A 27207-nucleotide genomic window follows, 5' to 3' on the forward strand; every position below is an offset into this window, starting at 1 on the left:
TGCTGAGATGGCAAGTCATTGGAGGGTTTTGAGCAGAAGAGTTACTTCATCTGACTATGTTTTAGAAGGATCACTCTGGCTTCCAGTTTGAGAGTAGACTGAAAGAGGGGCAAGGGAAGGCTTGGGGAATCTAGTTAGGAAGCAACTGCATTAGGTACGAGATGTAGCGTCTTGCTTAGGGAGGTGGTGACAAGTATCAGATTCAGCATACGGTTTGAAGGAACATCAGACAGGATGTGTTGATGTTTCCATTGAGTGCAAGCAAAAGAAAAGAGTCAAGGATAATTCCAAGGTTTTCAGTCTGAGTAACTAGAAGGATGCACTTACCGTTATGTAAGATGGGAAAAATGTGGGAAGTTCAGTTCTGGTGAGGTTGGGGCAGGTAGTGGGACATCAGGAGTTCTATTTGGACATGTGAAGTTTGAGATAATATAATTCCAGTAGAGATGTTAAGAAGGTTGATGGATACAGGCTGGAGTTTAGAAGAGAAGTCTGGGTTGGAGTTAAGCATTTGAGTTTGAAACCTGGTTCTGACCTTTACAGGCTGTGTGATCTTGGGCAAGTGACTGAGCTATTCCATTCCTCAGTTTCCTCATCCGACTTATTGTGTGCACTAAATAAATTCACACGACATGCTTGGTGCCATGCCTGGCACGTTGTAAGCACACAACAAATATGGTTACTTTATTGTTATCTTAAAAGTCATGTAGATGGCGTTCTTTCAATATGACCATAAATTAATCTCCATCTCACCAATGTTATCATTTGATTTACTCAGGCTTGGAACTTCCACATTACCTCTGGCAATTCCTTTATTCTGCTCTGTTTTTTGCATCAGTTCTTTCTTCAATATGTCACATTCATTTATTCCTCACCTCCCTTTCCTATTCCCACCATTCGACTAAAGTGGGTTCCCACATGTATAATCATGCAGGTGTTGCCACAACACAACTTCAGGGGAATGACATTGCTGGGGCTGTGTAGTATTGCTGGGGGTGGGGAGGCTAAATTATAAGCTTTATCTGTAAATCATTTCCAGTGTCCTCCACAGAATGAGGTATGGCAGAGTGACTAGCAGCTTAGGCTTTAGACTCAGACATGTGTCTTTGAATCCCAGTACCGTCACAACACCTTGGACAATTTATGGAACTCCTTAAGTTTAACTCATTTAGTCCTCTTTACAAACAGCACCATAATATCTACTGTCCAGAGTTGTCATGAGAATTAAATAATGTATAAAAAGCTCTTAGGACAGTGCCTGGCACATGGTATGTGATCAGTCTCACACAGGGCCAACTTCTATCCAGCCTTTTCCCACTTCATTCTCCAAACACGTATCTTCCCCTGTATCAGATCACTCTGCTTCCCAGGGTCCTAAGCATTCCATGCTTATTCCCTACTCTAAGACTTTGTTTATATCCTATCCACTGTTTGGAATTCATTCCTGTTTTCTTTCCTCCTGACTCCAGTTAAAATCAAATCCTACCTGGTCCATGAAACCTCCCCATCCCTCCCCTTGACAGTTAATAATATCCTCTATCTTTTTAAAATTTCCATGTTTCTTCCTATTCACATTACTCATTTCATACACATTTGCCACCTTTTCAGGAAGGTGGTAAGATATAGAGGAAATTGTGGTGTTAACCATTAGACTAGGCTATAGACTCTACCTATTTAGGCTGGGTTGCCTTGCCTTGATCAAATTATTTCATTTCTTCTATAAGATGATACCAATAACTCCTGTGTCTAATATTTTCATTAGAACAAGATGGGATAATTTACGCAGCTTGATTTTGGTAAGTGATGAATAAAACAAATAGTTGTCTCCTTTTCCTTCATGTGCCTTATTTCTAACTAGATTGTAATATTCTGAAGAGCAGGGATTTATGTGTGGGTTACATTTATTTGTATTTGTGTTAGGATCTACCACAATGGTTTGTTACTATCTTAATAGTAATCCATAGTAAAAAATGCATTTCTACCATGTCTTAGCCCACTTGTCAATCTCATGCATATAACAAATATGTATCTGTATCTACATATAAATGAATATATACATAAACATATATTCACATATATATTAACACACATTTTTCAAAGCTTTATATAATAATACCCTTCCTGTATAAGATGCAATCTGCTGTACTTTATTCTCTTTTGTTCTATTCTATTCTATATTTCATTAAAAATCCAGTTGCTACCCACGAAATTGATTTTATGACTCTCTAATGGGTTTCACTGAGTTTTAATCAGTGAAAACACTGAAATATCACATTGTGGGCACCACATAATTGCTGGATGAGTACTTGTGACATGGAAATATTTTTCACGGTGTCTTTTCCCAGTCTCCCTGGCAATCTCCCTGCCAAAGAAGATGAGACAAATGAGATATACACTTCCAACTTGATAACTTGGACTCTGGGTCATTCTGCATTTCGGATGTGTCCTTTTCTATAAACCATACAGCATAAATATGCTACGATCTCTGACAGCCCACTTACAATTTCAGCGGGTATCATGACACACTGGCCTCCTGCTGGCATTTGCCACTGTGCCAATGCAGCCAGTTACATAAACCCCTTAGGGTTCTGGGCCAGTATTGGGCACTTTGTCCTCTGTGCATGCATTTGGCTTTTAAAAAAAAAATTCCAAGGATTATCACTGGTTCGCTACTTCTCACGTGTTCTGTGAGAGGTTCTGACTGGCATGGAATAAACTTACTCTTCATTTTTAACCCCAATCAAATTAAGAATCAATATTCCGTCAAAAAAGAAGGAAGTACAAGAGAGCAGTAGAAGTACAACGTGGGGCCTGAATCTTCTTCACGCATCATCTCCCGTACATGAGACCCCCTTCCTGATTCCAATGACTAAACTTCATGCAAAATCTGAGTTTTCTCCAGAGTTCATCCAAATTTGATCGATGTCTCCAAATGAAACTACTTCCTAAACCTTCTGCCTGAGGCTTTGCACAGTACAAAGTGAGAAAGAAAGCGTTTCAGGCCCGCCCACTAATCTCTCCCACACACTTTCATGAGTTCTGCTCTTATAAAATTATAGCCTCCGGCAGAGAGGACCCTGGCACTGTATGCAAAAAATTATTGGCCTAACTGAAATTAAAGCAATATGCACCTGGAAATTAACTACACCTTGCTGTGCAGTAGAAATATGTAGAAAATTACGGCCCTCCTGTCCTATACTCAATGAGGTATATCAGCAGCCAAAAGAAGCATGGGCCCCAGTTTGCAAACAGAATTTTAGTGTATATTTGAATAGGTTCATTTTGACACCAGAAATAAATAGTGCCATAAAATGTACAATCTTAGAACCAGGTATTCACACACCGTCCCAGCTTGTATAAAACAAATTAAACAGATTTCAACATTTACATGTTTCTTGGTGTTTATCACACAGGAGTAAAATGAGATTAAAAAGACTGCTTTTTCTTGACATTGGAAGACTTACACAAATTTAATCAAACCTGAGTTGACTGAGTAGAAATATTTGGAAAAGAGACAAGTTTTACACATATAACTCTGCATTTCAGCAACATTTATTTTATTTCATTTCTGTGTCTATTTCTTCCTTAGCACATAGCAGGGATTCTATCAATATTGGCTGCCTTGAATAGGCAAATTACTGTCAATTTGAGCCTCTACCAAAAAAATCTGGCGTAGGCATTTTATCAGCATTAATTGAGGGATCTATATGCCAATTCTCTGTGTATAAGGGAATAAAAAAATGAAGAAATCAACGTTATTTGTCTCCCCAAGAAACTCCTATTTAGTAAGGAGAGTAAATCCAAACAGTTAATTACAGAGAGCTGTGATAACTGTTCTCAAAGAACTAAGACGGGTCTGTGGTAACACAGGAAGAAAGATGACAAAATCAAAGAGTACTTCATAGGAGGAGGAGCATTTGGGTCAAGTAATGACATAGATGACATATTTTCTCCTTTTTGCACCATACATAAAGTGTCTAACAATATGGTTTTTGTCACATATTTGATTTCAATCTCAACTCTACATCTTACAAGACACTTACGGCCTCTGAAGCTCAGTCTTCTGATGTGTATGATGGAGTGATAGTTCCTATCTCGTAGGATGGTGGTAAGGATGTATTGAGAGGATTCTTGTGTGGTGATGTTGTTGGTATCCTACCCACATCCCTTCATCTTTATTGCTTCAGTGAAGGCTACTCTTACTTACTTCCTACCTGCGTTTTTTGCTGAAGAGCTACGCTTTGTCTGCCCATCAGTGCTTACCTTGCCTGCCATGTGGAGGCCAGAAGTGCTGGAGAATTACCATCTCACAAGAGTAGCTTATAGTTAGTAACTGGTGGGAGCTGTGGAATAAATACCCCATCTCCCTTGACCCTTCGATAGGATAAATCCGATGCATATGTTTACAGTTTCCCTGAGTTTCTTTGCAGGATTAAGCTCTAGTCACATGCAGTGGTAGCTGGTTTTATAATGGACCTTTTACCACCTGCCATCCCTTTCCTGTACAACATCCCTACTCCCCTACCAGCACTCCCTGAAATGTCCAGAAACCACTAGCACTTCAATCCTTGTTTCAGGCCTCATGTCTGGGAAAACCCAAGCACAGATCACAGCACTTGGCACATGGAAAAATAGAAAGTAGTGAGTGAATGATGAGTGATAGTAAGCAACATATTGCTTCCTTCTGGTTAGGTATCTCATACAGCCTTTTACTTGCCTCCAAGTTAAAGCTGGATGAAAAATCAGGCACAGCATACCATAACTGAAAGGTACACATAACCTTTCAGTTATGTGTACCTTGTCAAATTGCTGGGGGCCCATTATAAGCACATACACAAGACTATTTGCGAATAATGCATATTATTAGTTCTCTAGTTTACCATTACTCGTTTCTTATTTTGAAGACTCTTTTGTGGATTACATGCTCAACCACAAAATCTCACTACCACTTTTTGATTCTTAGCTAATATCCAGGAAAATAGAAGCCAACTGGATTTTCTCATTCATCTTTGTTACCATGTCCATGGGAGTATGTGATCAACGGAAGCAAAGAACAAGAGAATCCTAGAGCTGAAAGAACATGCAGATCACGTAGTCCTAACACATCATTTACAAATGAGAAAACTTTGATTCACAAAAGTCAATGACATCCCCTTGACATGGCCAGTACATTTATTCTGTGAGTCTCTGTCTAGGACTCTGGCAGATAGTGAAGTCAGATATGCCAGTATGCTGTTCCACGTTCTTTTGGTCTCCATCCCCATCCCCATTGTTCCTCTACCTTTCTTCCTTATATGGTCCTTCCCTTTCCTCTACCAAATCTGTTCTCAGAAATGGACTTAAAATTATTCATAGTGAAAATGACTGGAAACAGATTCCACTGTGACACATGTCAAGGATATTTTTATTTTAGCAGGGATCAAACTGTTCAGCTAAAGTGGTGGAACATTTCAGAAATCCACTAGCAGGTAGGACAGGTGAAGGAGGTAAACAGGATTCTTCTTTGAATCCCTGAAATCTCATTTATTACATCCTTCTCTGAGTATGTTGTCCAATATCAGGCATAATATGCCTACATAGTAATGCTATGAGATACTGTAGATAAGAACACACTTAATATAAGAAAGTGCCAAAAGTACCAAAAAGAATCTGCAATGGAACCTTCATTCCCAGCTCATCTTCCGAGTGGGAAATGATCTTTCCCATAAAATAGATTTCAAATGTTATTATTACTACATTCCACAAAACAGGAATCCTAACAAGAAAATTTACCAAAGAGAAGACAGACACTTTTAGTATATAATAAAACTGTTGGGTAACATGAAGAAATAGAATGTGGAAGAAAATGTACAGATCACAGACACAAAAGGTTTCAGCTCCCGAATGGTCACTAAACATTTTTCAGCTTCAGTTTTCTTATCTGATGACTGAGTTACTCATCTTTGCCCTCCCTACCTCACAGGAATGCTGCAAGGATGACACTTATTAAAGGATGAGGATATCAAGTACACATGTTGTCAAGTATATGAGTTGTCACAGAGGGACTATATTTGTCATTTTTTCTAAGAACAGTCTCTTAATGGCTTTTTATGGTATATACAGAATGATGAGTTGTTTTTGTTAAGGTTTAATTTTGCTATCAAACAATGCAGAGACTAAAAACTGGGACTATATGCTGGAAAAGAACGTCTTCTGTGACTTCTCATTGCTATCCCTTTTGAGCATCTCCATTGTCTAAGCGGAGACTCTCCCCTATTTTCTGCAGTTTGGAAAGGAGTTAAGAAAATCACAAATCGGTCACTACTGTCAGTAAATAGTCTTTCGTTATAAATTTCAGATACTTCTCTCAAAGTCCAGATGAGAAGCAGGGAGGATAATAAAAATCTTAGAATTTTATAATTGGAAGAAGCTTTGTTAAATTTTGTCATTTACGACATGAGATACTGAGTGGTTGCATGACCTTCCTAGGTCCAATAACTATGTCTTACTTTGAGTTCCACCATAGGCAACTGTGAGTCAAAAACGAGACAAGGAAGGGCAGAAAGTCAATACAGGGTACACAATCAAGGCAGCTGCAACTGTGAGGGTTTGAACTTAATTCTATTGGAGAAACGCTGGGAGTCAATGTAGAACTGGTGCCTCAGAGTTATCCCCCTCAAAGTGATGGAGCTGGAGTTTGTATACCATTGTTTCAGGGCTGCTCCCGGGAGGCAATAATACCTCAGAACTTCCAGCCTGCTGCACTGGCAGTGGGGTGAGCTACAGTAGCACAAGAATGCTCTCAAATTTTCTCAAAAGGTACCAGTACAGATGCTAGTAGGCAGGAGGCGGGGCCTTGTGCACTGATGTGATAAGAGTGAGGAGGTATGGGCAGGGCATTGAGAGCATTTGCTATACACCATGAAGCGGCGGAGCCAGGACTTGATTCCAGGTCTTTAGATGCCTAGTCCAGGCATGGTCTACTCCAGCACACTGACTTCTATTATACCTCATTCCAGTTGCCTACTAACCATGTTAGGCTCTATATTAAATTATTTGATGAAAGCAGGAAATAAACAATGTTATAAAACAGTATATATTGAAAATATGTAGTGATGGTCATGCATTGGTATTAGCTTGGTGTTTTAAAGCCTTTATTTTCAAAAGTGACATTAAGTCAGTCACACCATTTGGGAATTTATAACTACATTGCAATAAACAAGTCTTTGGTTGCTTTATTGAATAAAGAGTATATTTTTGTTTCTTTAAAACACTGTTATGCCTATATAAGAATAGGTTTCCGGAAATTTGGTAAAGATTCAACTGTACTTCAGGGACAGTCACAAAACTTTTTAAAAAACATTTCTGCCAATGTCAATGTGCTTACTGCTGGGATTGGCAAGCCCACAGGCTATATCACCAATCCAAACTCCACTGTTGTTTATAAAGGGAAATTATTTATACTCTGTAAAGAATACAGATCTATTGATTTACACCACTGTATTTATCGTATGTTTCTAAGTCCTAAGTTATTTTTCTGTAGGGAGTGTAGATGGCATGGCAACCCAAAGGTCAAGATGATTAAAACTCATGCAAAGAAATGGGTCCTATAACAACATAATAGTGGCACTAAAATAATAATAAAAGGCTATCAGTTTAGCTACCATATTTAAAAATATCAGTCTCTCCATAATGATCAATGTGAAAGGATTTTGTGTGTGTTTTCAATCATCAATCATTAGTGGCCCTACTGGCATCTTAGGAAGAAGGAGGGTGTCATTATGGGTATGAACCCTGCTCCTAAGCTGACTCTCTAAGAGCAAACATCTGACTTGAACAAACATATAACCACATTAATATAAGGGGGCATCTCCTCTGGTTTCTCCCCAAGCCATGCAGAGAGAGTGAAGACTGCTCCATGGTTGGAGAGGCTCTGTTCACTGGTCCCCTAAGCACATCCTGGCTTTACCCCCTTTCAATTAGTCCAGGAAGCCACACATAAACAATCTGTAAGACAGAATTGGTTCCTTTGCCCTCTCCCCATCTCTGATTTCCCCAAGAAGTCCAGGTAGATGTTTACTCTCTGATGAGGGCAGACATTAGTGTTTCCTCCCCCTCATACACTGGTGGCTGTATAGCAAGAAAATGACTTATGTCTCTTTGAAGTACTGAATGATAATGACGCAAAATCCTGGAGGGATGCAGAAGAATGATTCCATTATTTTTTAATATGCTAATTCAATATTATAAACAAATATTATAAAGAATTTTATCCCTTCTGAACATTCCTTCTTAATATTGCTGTAAACTTAATTAGCATTTACTTGGTTTTTCTTTTTAAAGTAAATTATCTGTCAATTAAGAATCCAATTTTCCTAAGCTTCCACCTTTTATTTTGAACTGTTGATTCTATTTCAAATGATTTTGTGGATTCTCTCTGGAAGATGAAAAAGAAAGTTCAAAAAAGGAAGTTCTGTCACACAAATCCAGGTGACTTTCTCTTTAGCTTTTGACAGCACCAGTAGTCAAGAGTGCACATTCCATAAAAGGAGAGAGAGCACTGAGCTTAAACTCTGCTGTGCTGGGGAACGTTTTCTGTTTAACAAGATGCTTTGGAATTGGCAAAGAGTAAAATCAAGAATTTTCAGTTCTGAGGCTCTTTTCCGTGGGCAAAGTGAGAGTATGAAGTGACACAATTATATGGGTAATTCAGATCAGCTGGATGGTTTTAGCATAATTAGCAGCTAACTTTTGGGCATTACTTAGCTGAATAACAATCTGTTTGCAGCATCCCCTCAAATCTGTTGTATCTATCGTTTCTCCTCCCCAATTTAGACTTCCTTAAGTCAGTCGTATCAGCATCTTTGCAAATCAGAAACCTGTCAATTTCCTCCTCTCCATGTATTTTGCTGCCAAGGCCAGTTAATTCTTCTAATTCTTCTATCAAAAGGATTATGAGGAGGTTTCCCTTATCTTAGGAATGTAATAACACAAGAGTAATAACGCATTATTTTTACTCTATTAAAGTCCTAGTTATACGTCTTTTGATTTCTACTCTGTAATATCCAAGACCAAATTACTTAAAGATATTTCTTCCATTAAAGTCATTCTTTTACTCAATGACCTATTTCCTATTATGTCAAGTCCAAATTTATTTGTTTAGTTTTAAATGTTATTCAAAAGATTGTCCCTCTCTGGCCAAACTTGATCACCTCTAACCAATAATGTAATAACTGTTTCCATTTGGGATCCTTCATTCAAACATTCATTTAAAACTAGCTTGGGAGGTTTTAAAGATAACTAAGAAGTAGAAATCAGTAAAAGAAATAAGCTGGGACAAGATTATATAAGAGTTTTGTGAGTGATATTAAAGTATCTCTTTTTATCCTAAAAGGAATGATGAACTATTGAAGGTTTTTAAGCAGAATGATATGATCACCTATTTTTATAGAAAGATCTGACTGCACTTTAGAAAAATAGAATTTAGGGGTAAGATGGATTTTCTGTTGACTAATCTGTTTCACTGCAACCCCTTCTGAGTTCTTTTCTCCATCACAGAAGACAGGACTACATTTCCCAGAATATTGTTATTTACCTTATAGTTTGCTAATGAGAGGCAGTTATGCAGGATTTTGAAGGTAGAAAAGAAGGCAAAACAATTATTCTCTTGAAGCGGTTGCAGTAAAAACCGTGGGAAAACATGACCTTCACAGCAGCTTCCTGGTGAGCTACTAAGAGCCACCAATTTAAGTGCCTCAGGCTGAGTCTTTAGGCATCAGCTTCCCTGGTCTTCAATGTCAGCTTCCTTATCCATTGCTCTTCCAGTTCCCGCAACAATTATGGAGCACTATTTCATACATTAAACCCATTATACCTTTGCATAAATACAGTGGCTTCCATTTCACTAACCTTAACTCGTCTGATTTAAAAAAAAAAAAAAAAAAAAAAAGGTTGCGGGCCCTGTTAGGAGGTTACAGCTGTGATCCAGGCAAAACGAGAGAAGTCTGAATTAGTTTAATGGTAATGTAAGTGGTAGTGGCAACAGGTGGGGATGTTTGGGAAGTGGAATGCACTGGGCTTGCTGGTTGAATGGATGGAAGCATGAGGAAAAATATCTCAGATGATTTTCAGGTTTCTGACTTTAGCCATCAGGTAGATAATACTAAGAAACTAGGTAATACGTTATAAGTAATAAGGAACAAAGGAGGAGAAACAGGTGAATTGATAATTTCATTAGACTCATCTGAGGTGCTCATGGATTATTCAAGTGCAGATATCTGATAGGTTGTAGCTCAGAAGTCTGAAAGTAAGAAAAAGGAACAGATGCTATGGACTTAGGAGTTAATCAGCATGAAGAGGAGAAGGCTGTGTTTATGGGTAAACTTGCCCATACGACATACGAAGAACAAAAAAAAAGAGGCCCAATTATAGCCCTGAAAAGATCAACAATTACAAATTTGAAGGGCCGGGCGCAGTGGCTCAAGCCTGTAATCCTAGCACTTTGGGAGGCCGAGACGGGCGGATCACAAGGTCAGGAGATCGAGACCATCATGGCTAACACAGTGAAACCCCGTCTCTACTAAAAAAAAATGCAAAAAAAACTAGCCGGGCGCGGTGGCGGGCGCCTGTAGTCGCAGCTACTTGGGAGGCTGAGGTAGGAGAATGGCGTGAACCCGGGAGGCGGAACTTGCAGTGAGCTGAGATCAGGCCACTGCACTCCAGCCTGGGCGACATAGCGAGACTCCGTCTCAAAAAAATAAAAAAAGAAATAAAAAAAAATAAAACAATTACAAATTTGCTAGAAAACAGTAGTCCATAAAGGAAATTGGGAAACAGCAGCCACAGAAGAAATTTCCCAGAATTTCCACAGGGAAAGGTGAGATCAGAACCCTCAGTCATGCAGGACAGACACATCTTCTGTTAAAGAAGGATGGGAGGAGGAAAGGACTAGAGGGAATCCAGACTTGATGGTCAGAAGTAGAGGTAATTCTGGCCTGATGTTTCCATTTTCTGTGAAGAAGCTAGATCATCTGCAGAGGGTGAGGGCAGCAGGTGACGAGATCAAAGGTTTGAGGAGAGTGAAGAAGGTTTGAAGGAAAGGCTTTGTGGTGGATGGGATAAAGCATTTATGGGGGAGAAAGACAGACGTTGTTGTCCTAGCTGTGCCAGTAACCAGCTGTGAGACCTTGCAAATTATTCCCATCTAAATCTTGTCCTCATAACCAGGTAAATGAGGGAGCTGAGCTACATTCTCTCCCAGGTCTTTTGGAGTCCTATGGTGACATTCTTAAATTCCTTTCCATCTTTCCAAATGATAGCCATCCTTCAAGTCTCAGTGCAAGTTCCGTATGTCCTGAGAAGAATTCCCACAAGCCAGGTTTTAGGGATCACTTGTAGCTTAAACTTCTACAGTGCATTTTCTACCACACTATTCTCTGCACATAATTGGATGCGTTAGAAAAATAATTTGTTTTTCTCAAAGACTTCAAGCACACAACTTCAGTGCTTAGAGGCTTGTAACACAAAACTTCTGTCTCTTCCCCATATAACTATTCTGTTCTCTATATACTACCATACTGAACTCAGGTCTTTGTTTTGGTATTTACTTTAATATTTCTAATTGATGACCCCTTACTGACATGACCCCTTACTTCTCTGACCTCAATGCCCACCCCTCCCCTTTACTTATTCTTCTACAGCCACAGTGGTTTCTTTGCTGTTCCACAAACACAGGAGGCATGCGTTCATCAAACATACCTGGCTGGCCTCTTTCCTCAACACATCAGGAAGCCTTTGCACGAACTGTTTCCTGTGCCTGGAATGCTCTTCCTGGTACTATATGCAAGACTCACTCCCTTACCTTCTCAAAGTCTTTCCCCACAAGTCGCCATCTCAATGAACTTTCTTCTTTAGCTAAAGTGGCAACTGGCACTCACTGTGGCAAGGCTTATTTCTTTCACTTATTACTATATTATATACCCTGTATTTTATGTATTTCTCTTGATTAATCTCTTTCCTCCACCCATGTTGAAGTTTTATAGGGGCAGGAATTTTTGTCTGCATATCATTCAATTGTAGCACTGGTGACTGGAATAATGCCAGGTCCATAACAGGTATGTAACAAATATCTGTTCATTTATCAATGCTGGTACTTTGTATTTACCAAATTTAAATTTTATCTATGACCTTTTAAATATAGTAAAGCTTGAACTCACTTATAGCCCTCTGCATATCCCCATCCTCTATTATTTAAATAAAAATGCTGTTTACATTACTACATCTATGTTAATATGCATCACTGCTGAACCAGTGGGGGTACTAAGATTCAGGCTCTGGGATAGAAGGCAGAAGAAAGGGGGGCAAGGGAATTTACAGTAGTGGAATTGTCTTCTGGAAGGTTCCCTCTCAAAAATATCTCCTCCTCCAATATTTCCTCTTCCTCCTCTCTGATGCCTGAATTCTTTGCACCAACCACTCACTTCTTGGTGTTATGCACTGCTTTCTTCCTGATCTGATTTGGAAAAATCAATGCATGTGGGAAGGGTGACTCATCTGTCCAATAGCTCCTCAGTGTAAATTATTTTTCCAGTAGACACAAAGCAGTGGTGGCACAGTGACAGTGTAGTTACTGAAATGGGGGAAACAGGTGCAGAATTGAGATGAGGGAAGATCAGGCAATAAATACTGCAGTTTTGTGCTGGTGTTGGGGGAAATCGCAACCCGAGGATGAGCACGAGTCACTAAATAGGATTCACAGGCATGTCGTGGAACTCCATCAAAACAAGTCTTAGAGGCAGGAGGTTCTTAAAGAGCTTAGTGACCAATCACCTTTTTCTACACACAGGGGAACTGAGGCATGAAGTAGTCCAGCACCACACAGCTGGTTAATAATGGTGGACTTAGTTCCAGAATCTGATTTTTTTACTCTCCCAGTCTGCTTCTGAATATTTAATACTATCTCATATGCCCTTTATTTAATGAATGCTATTAATTCTTTGAAGCAAATCCATCCCTTTTTACTAATCCCAGTAAAACACACTCTTGCAGAGGGCCTATGCTTCCTTCTAGTTTTCATTCTAAAGAGATTAAATAGAGGATGTCAGCTTTCAAATATTGCTCTTATTGAACTCGAGGCACAAGTCACTCTCTCCCACCTCCCAACTGCAAATATTTAGCTACTCAGAATGTTACATATTCCGTTATTATCCAGCCAATAGATGAATAGTTGCCAACAGTCTTTTCAGCATCTAAGTCCTCAGCTGCCATCATTTGACAGTGATTTCTGTCCATCATTCTTGGTTTTCAACCCTATAATAGGTTTCAAGCCATTTATTTAATGCCATGTAAATGTGTATATGATTGTCATCACATATTATTCTTTTGGGTGGAATGGCATTAGGCTTTTAGGGGAAATAAATGAGGTCCCTTAATTTGCTTTTATCTTGCTTCTAGAATAGCACTTATTAAAATAACACATGCTTATCAAGGTGAGACTTTTTATAAGTCAGTAATGATTTGTTAACCATTACGCATTTCTAATGCTACATAATCCTTTCCCTAAACACTCTTCCACAACACTTCATGGTTTAAAATGGATCTTCTGATCTCTAAACTTCCTAAGTTTGCTTTTGAGCTTTTGTTAATAAGGCAAATTCTTGTCTTTTCTCATAATACATTGTTTTATAATACACCATTTGGCATTGTACTGTGTTCCCTGTTTAATAGCCCAGATACCACATCCGGCCTTCTTTGGGGCAGAACAATGGATCAGGCAGCATAGGGAGGGGCTACACAGGACATAACCAAGGCCAAGGTACTAAATACACAAATCATGGTACGGCCAAGAGCAGTCAAGTTGTGAGGTTAGAAGAGCTTGCAGTCAAAATGAGGAAGAAGAAATAGAAGCTAGTTTAGGAAGGCTGTTTGATAGCCTGTGGTGTTACAGCAGTGAATGCAGATAGAGCAATGATTGAGTGTGCCTCTCATACAGACCCTAATCTCAAGAACGAAAGTAGTGAATCAACAAGGGACTCTAGAATTTTGCTAGATAATTATCTGGAACCAAAGCAGAGCCCTACACGTCAAATGGCAAAATGTAAAATCACTAACTAAAGAGCAACCCGAAGCTATGACTGTAGAACTTTGATCCAAGGTCAGAGCAGGACACAAGGTTGAAAAAACATGGAGCTCCCAAACTCATGATCCGGGATCCTTAATTTGTCCCCAACTTAAGAATATTTTGTTTCCAGCCTCCAAGTGCCCAGGCTTGGCTGAGCCTGTAGGTCATGGTTAGGAGGCTCCAGCTGTGAGACCTGGAAGACTGCCGGAACGAGAATTGGAATGGCTGGGATTATGAGTTATAAAAGGATTCTCAGTCAGATGCTCTTTAACCTCTCTCAGTGCATTCTTTAACTTTCACAGAGGTAATTCATCTGGATTCAATGGCTTATTGGCCCCTAATGGTTCCATAGGGTTAACTATCTCTCCATAGTAAATAAAAGCCTTTAATATCTTTTGCAGAAAATAAAGCTATTCTGAAATCCCAGGTGTGCCCTTCAGTTTTTTTGATCTGTTTGTTTTGTTTTCTGGCAGTTTCACAGCAAAACTTCTCAATGGCATAACCTCTCTATAGAAACTCTGGTTTTAATGCTCTCTCAGTAACCGTGAGACTTTTGATTTGAAGTCTTCTAACAGGATATGTAGTTGGTTAAAAATATCATTTCAACTATATACCACTTTTCTATGTTACATTTTCTAGACAAAGTTATTAATACAGTATTATTTCATTTCTATCTATCCTGGCCTGATACTTGGTGAAATATCTAGGTTGATAGAAGTGGAAGAACTCTTAGAGTCTTCATCAATATGAACCTGGTCCTTTTCTTATCCAGAAATGCACATATGGATCAAAATGTACATTTTGAGGAGCTTCAAAGAATTCCTGATAACTATGCATGGACACCATATCAATAATCTCTGCCTAGGCCAAAGTTAAATGAAGATGGTGAAGCTGGGATCCACAACCATTAAGTGGTTTGAACATTTTAACCTCCACAGCTGGTAAGCTGCTCATCCTCTATGCTCTCATGTCACCCTGGGCAAAGCCCTCTCTTGGCCTTAACACACGAGTCCCTTCCCTGTTTTGTAAGCATATTGAAAGTAAAATCCACATCTCAATTATTTTTATACTCCAACACATACAAGATGTGACACACAGAAGGCTCCATAAGTGTTTAGTAAAGAAGTCTAGACTCAAGGGTCCATAAATCAGAACTCTGAGTGCTAGACTCTCTGACCATTGGGGGTTATTGCTTTCTTGTTTTCCACCATCAGTAGGCAGGTGCTGGGGTCCCCATGGGTTTTCCTACCTTCCCAAAAACTTTGTGCAACTTTCCTAGCCATTCTGATTTTCAGTCTCTTCATCATATATATGGATAATAGCATTTACTTGCATGTTGCCATGAGTACGAAATGAATATTGCATGTTGAGCCCTATACTCACGCTAATTATCTTATGATCTAGCAATTAAGCATTTGAAACGCAGTGTATGTATGCAAGATTCCACTGTGTGGTCTGAGAGCCCCAGCTTCAAAGTCCTCTGGAAATTAACAGCACTGAGATAAGAGAGAAAAAGAAAGAAAATCTATCTTGTAGATGACTCTTGCAGGTTTCTGAGACAAGCGTCAAAACCAGGCTAAGATTAGAACTGGGTCCCAGAGGCTCAATTTCGTATCCCCCAGCCTTTCTGTTGGCCAGAGTCATCCTTGAGTTTTCGTCACGACTGTTTCTGTATTTGTCCTGCTGCTTGTAACCCTCACCTCACTGATGTAAGCAGAGGAAAAACAATAAAAACAGTTGACATTTACGTAGCATTCAAAAGTTTCCTATCTACTGAACTACTTTTCTTAAAGGCATCCTCTAATGCAGCAGTGATGAAATGAAGCAGCAGAAATAGCTATTAGGTTAGGTGTGTGGGAGAAGATAGCTCCCCCTTACCCCTCCTCATCACATTAATTGATCCAAATGATAGCTTTTGCTCCCTCTATACCATTCATTACAGACCCGCATGGCCGGGAATGCTGAAACAGAGTGACAGCCAATCAAGTGCTTCTGCCTGTGGACTTCAGCATCTGTGAGTCATCAGCAACCAATTAGATTCTTCGGTCGTGGAAAACTCTCCTCACCAGGGTAGAAACAAGCTCTGCACGCTGCTGACCTTTACAGCAGCAACTCATGTTTCTGATCACGATGGTGAAAGGCCAATGCAGACCTGAGAGCCCCAACCTGACACATGAAAAGAATACCTTTGCTTTGTTTTTGTGCAGAGAGCTTATGGTATTTGGTGCTGTTTGTGCTTAGGTCTCTCTGCCTCAGAGGAAGCTCTGAGTTCTGTCTCAGAAATGCTAATTGCTCTTTGCGGGGCAGTTTCATTGGTTGCCTTTTTCTCTGGGGAGTTCACAGCTATGCAACAGAGTTTAAAGCTGAGACTCACTGTGCCTGTCAAGAGAGGTTTTTCTGCTCACCCCATTAAAGACTACAGAGCCCCCATCTACTCTATAGGCTGCGTTGAATGAGGAAACAGAGTTTTGTATAAAACACTGGTACCTTAGCCACCATCCTAGCTGTGGGTCTGAGCTGAACTCTAGTGTTCTTGTCTGCTTGTCTTCTCTCTCACTCTGGGGGTGTGTGTGTGTGTGTGTGTGTGTGTGTGTGTGTGTGTGTGTGAGAGTGAGAGAGATTCTGAGATGGACTGTGTCCAACCCTAACCATCTGTATTTTTCCTGGCCACATAATAAAAACAAGATCTCTTACTGCAGAATTTAAATCCTTCCAGAATTTTCCTTTTACCTATTTCTTGATCTAGCGTTCCTTTATCAGCAGCCACACATTCTTGTTGCTCTAGGGTTAATGCAGAAAATTCAAAGACAAGCTTGGTTCACAGAATCCTAGAAAATTTTACTGACGTCATGCAGCCTACCTCATTCTGAACTTCTCTGATTTGAAGGGATCTCTTTCCAGGTCACATTCATAACTTACAGGAAAAAATGCCTTCAATTACAGTATTTCTCAATGTTTCCCAATTTAGCCCTCTCCCATTACCATAATAACCAGAACTGTCACTAGGAGATAAAATAGCTTGTTCCTCCCAATATAAGACTCCTAATCTGGAGATGTTCATCTGCACAGAGCCCCTCCAAGAGTCTTCCTTTCTTGGCATCAAGAGACTCTAAGTGTCTGCTATCTGGAAGCCAGGAAGCTCTAGAATTTTCACCTCCTCTTAGCTCCAAGGGGGCATTTGTACCCATCCCCATTATCAGCACCAGCAAATCAGGAATCTAAAATCACACAGATCTTCTGGATCACTTAGGGCTGGGAAAAGCAAACCTTTTCTATGAAAGGCTAGGTAGTAAATACTTTAGGCTTTGTAGACCGTAAGGTTTCTGCTGCAATTATTCAACTCTGCTGCTGTAGCAGCATGGAGGCAGCCATAGCCAAAAATGAATGGGGGTGGCTGTGTTCCAATAAAACTTTATTTGGGGACACAATGATTTTGATACCATAAAACTTTCACATGTCACAAAAGAGTCCTATTTTTTTCAACCTCTTAAAAATGTAAAGAACATTCTTATCTTGCAGAGTGTACAAAAATAGGCAGCAGACAGTAGTTTGGGGACCCCTGGGGCAGTATTCAACTGAGTCATAAGGATTGCTTGGAGTACTCTTTTGTAAAATGTCATTTTATCATCCATATCTCAGATGTTCTGATTTGGTAGATAAAGATGGCACCAGGTGATGTGCTTATTTAGGCAGACTCCCAGTGATTCAGATGCTGGGAGCCTTTGGCTTGCACTTTAAGAAACACTGAGCTAGACGGGAAGATGAAGGCAAACATTTCTAAGAAAATAGAATACAGGTCATGTTTTATCTTTGAAACCCAGTCTGGTCCCCTTAAGCAGAAAGTCCAAAATAGCTCCCTCCATTCTGAATTTATCTACCTTCAAACTAGCCGATTTTAACTGTACACTCCTTTTCAAACCATTCGAGTCATGTTTGTCAGTGTCCTAACCATCTCTTGACCAATAGTTATACACGTTTCTTTTACTCACATGTCTCTTCCAGACGTTTTTCCAAGTTGAATTATCTTCCCTCTCTACTCCTCTGAACGTTGCTCAGCCTTCAGGGCCTGGTTAAAATGTTGCCTCCTCCATCAGATTTTCTTAAACCCAACGGTTCTCATTTCAGCGTGCATCAGAATCACCTGGAGGGCTTGTTAAACCATAAATTGCTGGCTCTACCCCAGAGATTCAGAATCAGTAGATTGAAAGTGGGGCCTGAGAATTTTCATTTGTAATAAATTATAACGTGATGCTGATGATGCTGGGTCTCGTGACCACACTGAGAGAACCACAGCCTTAACCCCACCAAGCCCGGGATACTCTCCTTCTTAATTGAATATGGCTTCTGTGTTCCATGGCGACATATTGACACAAGTTCTGCTGTTTGGGGTTAGTGGTGATCTTATTGCATGCATACTGTTCCCTCCAACAGATTGTCAACCCCTTGAGGACAAGAGCTATATTGTAGTTTATGGACTTTTTGGTATCATTCAAAGCACAAATAGTTCCCCAAGCAATGTTTGTTCAGTAACTGATTGGTATAATGTAAAATGAATAAACTTCTCCACATATGTAAGCTCTGGATTCTACAAAGAAACAGAACCAAGAGGATGTGTATATATATATATATATATTAAAGATTTATTCTAAGGAATTGGCTCTTGGAATTGTGAAGACTTAGTGAGTCAAGAATCTGATGGAAGAGGCCGCCAGACTGGAGACCCAGAAGGAGCTAATATTGCAGTTCAAGTCTGAAAGCTGCTTTGTAATCTCTTGCTCTGCAGACGGTAGCCTTTTGTTCTAGTCACATTTTTAACTGCTTGAATGAGGCCCACCTATATTGCGAAGGGCAATCTGCTTTCCCCAAAGTTAAACGATGTAAATATATTAAATGATTTAATTTAATCTGAAAACACTCTCAAAGAACATCTCAAATAATGTTTGACCACATATCTGGGCACCACGGCCCAGCCAAGTTGACAAACAAAATTAACCATCACAGTGGAAAATGTGAAATTTTTCATAACTGAAGGGTTAACCTGGTCTCATATATCTAGATACTCCAAAAGGTTTTCACTTTTAAGGTTTATATCTTTGTGAATTGAAAAATAGGGAAATAAAGGTAAAGCCAAAAGTGGTAGGTACTAGAGGTAGGCATCAGTTTTCTACCTCAATATACCCTAAACTACAACTTGTGCCATAATTTTATGTTTCCCAGTGTGTGATTATTCCGGTTAATGCATGAACAAACATTTCAAATTGCTTGGTATTTATTTTAAGGGTTACTAGAAAAATAAACTGAGCATGTCAAAACTGTGACAATACATATTTACTAGAATGAGGCTATGTATTTAAAAAGCATCCATTAAAAACAGATTATATATGGTCACTCTTTGTAAATGATGTGATCTTATATCTAGAAAACCCTGAAGACCCCAGGAAAAGACTCTTAGAACTGCTAAATAAATTCAGTAAAGTTGCAGGATACAAAATCAGCATATACAAATCTGTAGCATTTCTATATACCAACAATGAAATAGCTGAGAAAAAAATCCAGAATGCTATTCCATTTACGATAGCTACAAAAATAAAATATCTAGGAATAAATATAGCCAAGGAAGTGAAAGACCTCCTAGAATTCATATGAAACAAATGAACAACAACAAAAAAAGAGCTCAAATAGCTAAAAAATCCTGAGCTAAGACAACAAAGCTGAAGGCATCATACTATCTGACTTAAAACTATATGACAGGGCTACAATAACCAAAATAGCATGGTGTTAACAGACACATAGACCAATGGAACAGAACAAAGAATCCAGAAATAAATCCACATACTTACAACCAACTGATATTTGACAAAGGCACTAAGAATATTCAATGAAGAAAGGATACCGTCTTCAATAAATGGTGCTGGGAAAATTGGATATCCTTATGCAGAAGAATGAAACTGGAAACTTACCTCTTTATACAAAAATTAACTCAAGATGGATTAAAGACTTAAACAAAAGACCTGAAACTATAAAACCAGAAGAAAACATAGAGGAAACACTTCAGGACATTGGTCTAGGTTAACATTTTGTGGCTAAGACCACAAAAGCACAGGAAACAAAGATAAAAATAGACAAATAGGACTATATTAAACTAATAAGCTTCTTTACAGCAAAGAAACAATAAAAAGAGTAAAGAGACAACCTGTTGAGTGGGAGAAAATATAAACAAACTGTTCACCTGATAAGAGGCTAATATGCAGTATATTAAAGGAAGTCAAACAACAACATAAAAACAAATCATTCCATTAAAAAATGAACAGAGGATATGCACAGACATTTCTCAAAAGATGGCTAATAGGTATATGAAAAAATACTCAGTATCACTAATCATCAGGGAAATGCAAATTTAAGCCACAATGAGATATTATCTCAACCATGTTAGAATAGCCACTACTAAAAAGACAAAAGATAACAGATGCTGGTGAGGATGCAGAGAAAATGGAACACTTATACACCATTGGTGGGAATGCAAATGAGTGCAGTCATTATGGATAACAGTATGGAGATTTCTCAAAAATTTGAAAATAGACCTACCATATGATCCAGCTGTCATACTACTGGATATTTATCCAAAGGAAAAGAAATCAATATATCAAAGAGATACATTCACTAGCATATTTATCATAGCACTATTCATAACCGCAAAGATATCAAATCAACCTAAGTGTCTATCAAGGGATAAATGAATTAAACAAATGTGGTACTTATACACGGTGGAATACTATTTGGTCATAAAAAAGAAAGAAATCAGCCGGGTGCGGTGGCTCAAGCCTGTAATCCCAGCACTTTGGGAGACCCGGGCGGGCAGATCACGAGGTCAGGCGATCGAGACCATCCTGGCTAATACGGTGAATCCCCGTCTCTACTAAAAATATAAAAAATTAGCCGGACGCGGTGGCGGGCGCCTGTAGTCCCAGCTACTCAGGAGGCTGAGGCAGGAGAATGGCGTGAACCCAGGAGGCGGAGCTTGCAGTGAGCTGAGATCGTGCCACTGCACTCCAGCGTGGGCGAGAGAGCGAGACTTCCATCTCAAAAAAAAAAAAAAAAGAAAGAAAAGAAAAGAAAAAAAACGGAACTGGAGGTCATTAAATAAAATAAGCCAGACACAGAAAGACAAATATCGCATGTTCTTATATAAGGTAGAGTAGAATGACAAATACTAGAGGCTAGAAGGGTGGGTGGGAAGGTGGAATAACGAGTTTGGTTAGAGGGTACAAACATATAGTTAGGTACAAGGTATAAATTGTATCATTCCATAGTAGAGTAGAGTGACTTTAGTTAACAACAATGTGTTATATATTTAAAAGTATCTAGAGAGATTACTTGAACTCTTTCTAACACCTAGAAATGATAAATACTCAAATACTCCGACTTGATCATTACACATTCTATGAATATAACAAAAGAGCACATGGACCCCATAAATATATAAAATATTATTTATCAATAAAAAGATCAATTTAAGCATAAAAGCTTGGGGAAGGGACATACTTAGGTTAAGAATTATAACTACAAACGATGATGAAGTTTAAAACCTTTTAAGACTTCATACCAACAACATATTTCCTAAGGTGATCTCTCTGCACTTTTAATAATGGTGATACTCACATCATTTGTAATATATAACCAAAGAGAATAAAAATATTATCGTTAAATTTTCTAAAATCAAAACAAATATATTGTGTAGATAATAGCACAAGGGTAACCAAAAAAATTGCTCAAAAGAAAGTAAAGACTCTGGGCGTAAAAAGTAAATCCTGAATGAAAGCTCTCCTGCCCAGCAGGGAAGCTGATTCGGCACAGAGTTTATGTTCTGGGGCAAGAGGCTTGGAGGAAGAAATTCTGGATAGGTTTTCTTAAAGCTGAAAACTGCAGGCTCTGTGGCCCATATTGGGAAAGCAAAGTCCACTAGGCCCTCTGATTGTCTGGCATCGTCTGTGCTAATTCCTTAGGCTGTGGGTAAGTGTTGAGCTGGTTGTTAGCAGGTTTTCCAGGAAGCGGTCCTTGAAGCTTTTCCAAGGAACGTGATTGATTTAGGAATGTGGTGCCGAAGTTGTTTTGTGGCTCCTGATTTAGGATTAGGGTGATCGAAAATCACTTTAGTGGAAGCCAGGTATGCACCACAGTCAGCAGACTAGGCAGCCTTATCAGGATTTGTCACTGCCTTAAGCATACTCCTTTCTGAGACTCTTTTTTCAGCTTTGCAGACCCACATATGCCTGTCTCTATCATTCTTGCCAAATTTCTTGGATGATGAAGGTTGTACCAAAGCCTTTTTCACTACATGAGATATACCAAGGAATCCTTCTAGAAAGGATGAGAGCAGCAAAGTAGTAGAGAATGGTTGTGTTCAGGCCAGAATCCCCATACTGGCCTACACACATATTACAATGATGTATGAGTAAATTCACTTTATTTCGAATGCTGATCCTTCCAGCACGGGTCCTTCCAATCTCCCCAGACATAAGCAGCAGGAGCAAATTTAGAGTTAGAAAGATAAGTGTGCGAATTGTCACATTCTCATACATCATCCTGATACCAAAGCCTGACAGAGATACAACCAAAAAAAAAGATAATTTTAGACCAATATCCCTGATGAACATCCATGCAAAAATCCTCAATAAAATACTGGCAAACCAAATCCAGCAGCACATCAAAAAGCTTATCCACCACAATCAAGTGGGCTTCATCCCTGGGATGCAAGGCTGGTTCGACATAGGCAAATCAATAAACGTAATCCAGCACATAAACAGAAACAAAGACAAAAACCACATGATTATCTCAATAGATGCAGAAAAGGACTTTGACAAAATTCAACAGCCCTTCATGCTAAAAACTCTCAATACATTCGGTATTGATGGAACGTATCTCAAATTAATAAGAGCTATTTATGAAAAATCCACAGCCAATATCATACCGAATGGGCAAAAACTGAAAGCATTCCCTTTGAAAACTGGCACAAGACAGGGATGCCCTCTCTCACCACTCCTATTCAACACAGTGTTGGAAGTTCTGGCTGGGGCAATCAGGCAAGAGAAAGAAAGAAAGGGCATTCGGTTAGGAAAAGAAGAAGTCAAATTGTCCCTGTTTGCAGATGACATGATTGTATATTTAGAAAACACCATTGTCTCAGCCCAAAATCTCCTTAAGCTGATAAGCAACTTCAGCAAAGTCTCAGGATACAAAATCAATGTGCAAAAATCATAAGCATTCTTATACACCAGTAACAGACAAACAGAGAGCCAAATCATGAATGAACTCCCATTCACAATAGCTTCAAAGAGAATAAAATACCTAGGAATCCAACTTCCAAGGGATACAAAGGACCTCTTCAAGGAGAACTACAAACCACTGCTCAGTGAAATAAAAGAGGACACAAACAAATGGAAGAACATACCATGCTCATGGATAGGAAGAATCAATATCGTGAAAATGGCCATACTGCCCACGGTAATTTACAGATTCAATGCCATCCCCATTAAGCTACCAATGACTTTCTTCACAGAATTGGGAAAAACTGCTTTAAAGTTCATATGGAACCAAAAATGACCCTGCATTGCCAGGACCATCCTAAACCAAAAGAACAAAGCTGGAGGCATCACGCTACCTGACTTCAAACTATACTACAAGGCTACAGGAACCAAAACAGCATGGTACTGGTACCAAAATAGAGATATAGACCAATGGAACAGAATAGAGCCCTCAGAAATAATACCACACATCTACAGCCATCTGATCTTTGACAAACCTGACAAATACAAGAAATGGGGAAAGGATTCCCTATTTAATAAATGGTGCTGGGAAAATTGGCTAGCCATAAGTAGAAAGCTGAAACTGGATCCTTTCCTTACTCCTTCTACGAAAATTAATTCAAGATGGATTAGAGACTAAATGTTAGACCTAAAACCATAAAAACCCTAGAAGAAAACCTAGGAAATACCATTCAGGACATAGGTATGGGCAAGGATTTCATGTCTAAAACACCAAAAGCAACGGCAACAGAAGCCAAAATTGACAAATGGGATCTAATTAAACTAAAGAGCTTCTGCACAGCAAAAGAAACTACCATCAGAGTGAACAGCAACCTACAGAATGGGAGAAAATTTTTGCAATCTGACAAAGGGCTAATATCCAGAACCTACAAAGAACTCAATCAAATTTACAAGAAAAAAACAAACAACCCCATCAAAAAGTGGGCAAAGGATATGAACAGACATTTCTCAAAAGAATACATTCATACAGCCAACAGACACATGAAAAATGCTCATCAGAGAAATGCAAATCAAAACCACAATGAGATACCATCTCACACCAGTTAGAATGGCAATCATTAAAAAATCAGGAAACAACAGGTGCGGGAGAGGATGTGGAGAAATGGGAACACTTTTACACTGTTGGTGGGACTGTAAACTAGTTCAACCATTGTGGAAAACAGTGTGGCGATTCCTCATGGATCTAGAACTAGAAATACCATTTGACCCAGCCATCCCATTACTGGGGATATACCCAAAGGATTATAAGTCATGCTGCTATAAAGACACATGCACACATATGTTTATTGCGGCACTATTCACAATAGCCAAGACTTGGAATCAACCCAAGTGTCCATCAGTGATAGACTAGATTAAGGAAATGTGGCACATATACAGCATGGAATACTATGCAGCCATAAAAAAGGATGAGTTCGTGTCCTTTGTAGGGACATGGATGCAACTGGAAACTATCATTCTCAGCAAACTATCGTGAGAACAGAAAGCCAAATACTGCATGTTCTCACTCATAGGTGGGAATTGAACAATGAGATAACTTGGACACAGGAAGGGGGAACATCACACACCGGGTCCTGTTGTGGGGTGGGGGAGGGATGGCATTAGGAGATATACCTAATGTAAATGACGAGTTAATGGGTGCAGCACACCAACATGGCACATGTATACATATGTAACAAACCTACACGTTGTGCACATGTACCCTAGAACTTAAAGTATAATTTTAAAAAAATTTACTAAAATTAAAGTTATTTTTTGCCTTGAAACTCTATTACAGCTACTGGCAAAAATGTAATATTAGACATTCAGAGTAGCTGAGGCACTTCAATATTTTAAAGCCAGTTTAGAGTTCTGCTCCGTCTGTCCTCACGCTCTGAAGTGGCAGCTAGCTTCTGGAAATGGAGCTGGGACACTTACATGGCTCTTAGGTATTAAGTGGTGTGGGCATTTTGTCTGTAGGTACTTTCCGTTGTCCATTGTGTTTTGCTCATTTCCTCTGAACTTGGGCACTGGCCTTTAACCTGGCTGTGTCTGTACAGATGTCTGTTGCTCTCCTGGGTTGGCTCATTTTCTCTGTGTTACAGCCATGCCCTTTGGAAGGAAGGCTGAAGAAAACGTTTACATGCTATTTCATGCCCACTACCCTAAGAAAAAAAGGATAGGGGCACTTTCTCAGGCCCTTTTCATGTAGGCTTGTCCTGGGATGGTCGCTATTCGCTAGCTGATATACCATTTTAGCATGGGATCTTCCCCATGAGGACTGCCACCCTTTCACCTCTATGACCTCCACTCACAGAATTAATCACAGACCTTTTGTACATATTCATAAACTACCCCAGTCAAATCTGTCTGCAATTTGTTTAATCCACCCCCTACTGCCATGATAAGGAAACTCGAGTGAAGAAGGCACTGGGCCTTTTACTCAGGTAGATTCTGAAGTTGGGTTCCAGGGAAAACTTTGGTTGGAAAAGGGTTATAAGATTTTTATGAAAACTCATGGTCCCACATAATCATTGATAGATAGATAGATAGATAGATAGATAGATAGATAGATAGATAGATAAATAGATAGATACACACAGATGGTTTTGCCATAGGGCAGGAAAGATAAATGGGATTCAAGGAAAGTGATCCAAAAGCAAAAGCAACTGAGACCTATATGGTAATGTAATATCTTCTCTGTGATAACTATAGACAGGCAGTTAAAGGTGGGAAAACAGAAGGAAATAAAGGCCAAGAATTCTAAAGCCCCAAACTCTAATTCTTTAATTTTGGTCTATTATTGTATTGTGATATTTAAGCCTCCTATTTATATTTTAATAGAAAGTTACATTTTTGATAGAAAAAGAATGACTCATATTTGCATTTAGCACACCAATAAAAAATAGCTTTCCTATTTATACTAGGAGATGACAAACTTTGGCTCCTAGGCCAAATGTAGCCCACTACCTGCTCTTGTAAATAAAGTGTTATTGGAACACAGCCACTCCAATTTGTTTACATATTGTCTGTGGCTACAATGGCAGAATTGAGTAGTTGCAACAGAGACTATATGGCCTACAAAATCAAAAATATTTACTGCATTACTCTTTACAGAAATAGTTTATTGGCTCCTGATTCATATGATGAGGTCATAATCCAGGTATCCACATCCATCTTGTGGCAAATTATGTAAATTACTAGTACAGTGCTTTTGAGAATTAAGGGTCTGTATGACCAGCCTAATAAAATGACACTTCACATTGATAGAAAATACACTTTATTAGATAGGAAAGAATCGTCTCATCTGTAGCTAATGAAATATGCTAACTATCAAGAGAAAATCATAGTTTCCTTTTCGTTAGTTAACTGGTCATATTAAAAAGATGAATCTTTAAAAAATTATCATAAAGCAAGACCGACAAAAAATAGTTAAGTACTTGCTACTCTTAATGAGCACTCACTCTAAGCACCAGAACTTCTTGCAGTTGTTATCATTTTTTTTTGAACTTTAAAATTTATGTCACTCATACTGGCATGATATAAATACTTTATGTCTAAAATTTTAATCTTTCTTTTCATTACATATAATATATTACAATATCATTTGACATTGTTCCCACCATAGCTAAACCCGCCATTCTTGACTCTGACTGCACACTAAAATCATTTTAACAGTTTTTCAAATGAGCTAAAATCCTGGCACTGCCCAAGAGAAACAAAATTAAATTTTTTCAGGCAGGGGACCACAGCATCAGTAAAACGCTCCCCAGGTGTTTCTAATGTATATCTGAGCTTAAAATCAGAGAC

The sequence above is a fragment of the Macaca thibetana genome, chromosome X (genome assembly GCF_024542745.1).
Source record: "Macaca thibetana thibetana isolate TM-01 chromosome X, ASM2454274v1, whole genome shotgun sequence".
In the NCBI taxonomy this organism is placed as follows: Eukaryota; Metazoa; Chordata; class Mammalia; order Primates; family Cercopithecidae; genus Macaca; species Macaca thibetana.